The 2,614-nt window shown below is 48.5% G+C and overlaps 1 pseudogene; it reads left to right on the forward strand.

Moving 5' to 3' along the window:
• The first annotated feature begins 269 nt into the window (after positions 1-269).
• On the forward strand, positions 270-1,501 carry LOC100604444 (annotated as a pseudogene).
• Positions 1,502-2,614: the final 1,113 nt, after the last annotated feature.

Here is a 2,614-nt window from a genome sequence, read left to right on the forward strand (position 1 = left end):
GCCCGCCCACAGATGTAGCTTCCTCCGCATGTGCGCGCCTTCCCTCCTCCCCGCCTGCAGGGTCCATGGCCACCATGGTGTTTTAGGGGCAGCAGTGCCTGTGGCAGCCTTGGCCTTTGCAGCAGTGGCAGCAGCACCAAGCTCTGCAGTGGCACCCACCGGCGGCTTAAGCCATGGCACTTCTCACAGCATTCAGCAGCAGCATTGCTGTAACCGACAAAAACACCTAAAATTAAGCACATTCCTTGATTCCAGCAAAGCACTGCACCATGAGAGAGATGAGCTTCCTGAGCAGTGAGGTGTTGGTGGGGGCTTGATGTCCCCCTTTGACCAGTCAGATTTGGGGACTGAAGAAAGCCTAGGTCTCTTAGATGACTACCTGGAGGTGGCCAAGCACTTCAAACCTCATGGGTTCTCCAGCGACAAGGCTAAGGCAGACTCCTCCAAATGGCTGGCTGTGGATGGGTTGGTCAGTGCCTCCAACGATGGCAAGGAGGATGCTTTCTTTGGGACAGATTGGATGTTGGAGAAAACGGATCTGAAGGAGTTTGACTTTGATGCCCTGTTGGGTATAGATGACCTGGAAACCATGCCAGATGAGCTTCTGGCCACGTTGGATGACTCGTGTGATCTCTTTGCTCCCCTAGTCCAGGAGACTAATAAGGAGCCCCCCAGATGGTGAACCCGATTTGCCATCTCCCAGAAAGTTTAACCCGACCAAGTTGCCCCCTTCACCTTCTTGCAACCTCTTCCCCTTTCCCCAGGGGTCCGGTCCTCCACTCCAGATTATTCCTTTAGTCTAGAGCTGGGCAGTGAAGTGGACATCTCTGAAGGAGCTAGGAAGCCAGACTCCACTGCTTACATTTCCATGATCCCTCAGTGCATAAAGGAGGAAGACGCCCCCTCAGATAATGACAGTGGCATCTGTATGAGCCCACAGTCCTATCTGGGCTCTCCCTCTACCTCCAGGGGCTCTCCGAGTAGGAGCCCGCCGTCTCCAGGTGTCCTCTGTGGCTCTGCCTGCCAAACCTGATGACCCTCCTGGAGAGAAGATGGTAGCAGCACAAGTAAAGGGTGAGAAACTGGATAAGAAGCTGAAAAAAATGGAGCAAAACAAAACAGCAGGAACTAGGTATCGCCAGAAGAAGAGGGTGGAGCAGGAGGTCCTCACTGGTGAGTCTGAAGCGCTGGAAAAGAAGAACGAGGCTCTGAAAGAGAGGGCGGATTCCCTGGCCGAGGAGATCCAGTACATGAAAGATTCGATAGAAGAGGTCTGCAAGGCAAGGGGGAAGAAAAGGGTCCTCTAGTTGAGGGTAGTCAGGACCGTCAATGTGCTCGTACATAGGAGTCTCGCGCTGTAGCTGTGTGTTCGAATGGATTATTTTGTAGTGAAAAAAAAAAAGAATTAATGACTGTCCTGTTGGGTTTTGGACTTGCATGGGGCCTGTAGCCCCTTTGTTTTGGCCGATGTCCCCCTTTTGGAAAGGGAGTATTTACCCAATGCCTGTACCTCAATTTTATCTTGGAAGTAACTAACTTGTTTTTGATTTTACAGGCTCATAGGCAGAAGGGACTTGCCTTGTCTCAGATGAGACTTTGGACTGTGGATTTTTGAGTTAATGCTGAAATGGGTTAAGACTTGGTGGAATGTTGAGGGGAGATGATTGTATTTTGCAATGATGTGAGAAGTACGTGAGATTTGGGAGGGGGCAGGGGTGGAATGATATGATTTGGATTTGTGTCCCCACCCAAATCTCATATTGAATTGTAATCCCTAGTGTTGGAGGAGGGGCCTGGTGGGAGGTGATTGGATCATGGGGGTCGATTTCCCCCTTGCTATTCTCATGATAGTGAGCTCTCACAAGATCTGGTTATTTAAAAGTGTGTAGCACCTCCCCCTTCACTTTCTCTTTCTCCTTCTCTGGCCATATAAGATGTGACTCCTTCCTCTTTGCCTTCTGCTATGATTGTAACTTTCCTGAGGCCTCCCCAGCCACGCTTCCTGTAGAGCCTGCAGAACTGTGAGTCAATTAAACCTCTTTTCTTTATAAATTACTCAGTCTCAGGTAGTTCTTTATAGCAATGTGAGAATGGACTAGTACCATCAATATTGATGAGAATGTTGAGCCATGTGTATGTACGCTCACACATTATGGTGGAAGCGAAAATTGGCTCAAACCACTTGGGAAAACATGGCATTATCTAGTAAATTTTGAGGTATGTATTGACTGTGATATAGCAATTCCAAAAAAAACTTTGACATGTGCTTCAAGAGACCTGTACAAGTATGTTCATAGCCAAGGGCTGGAAACTATCCAAATGCCTGCCCATCATCAGCAGAATGGATAAATTAGAGGACTATAAAACTCTGCCTTAATGTAATAGGTAGTTTCCAAGAAATCCAATCACATACAATGTGAAATTGTGTTACTGTGGGGTTAATGAAATGAACGAGGCAAGCCCGCTGGACCATCCAAATCTGTCCTGCTCCCGGCTGGAGTTTGATGCCATGTAGTGGCAGATGTTGCTCTGGCTGAAATATTGACGGAGATTTCCAGTCCAGTGGCTGGCTGAGACTTCAGGACAGTGGCAGTATCTCCAGGAATCTCTCAAT

Source organism: Nomascus leucogenys, chromosome X (assembly GCF_006542625.1).
Source record: "Nomascus leucogenys isolate Asia chromosome X, Asia_NLE_v1, whole genome shotgun sequence".
Classification (NCBI taxonomy): domain Eukaryota; kingdom Metazoa; phylum Chordata; class Mammalia; order Primates; family Hylobatidae; genus Nomascus; species Nomascus leucogenys.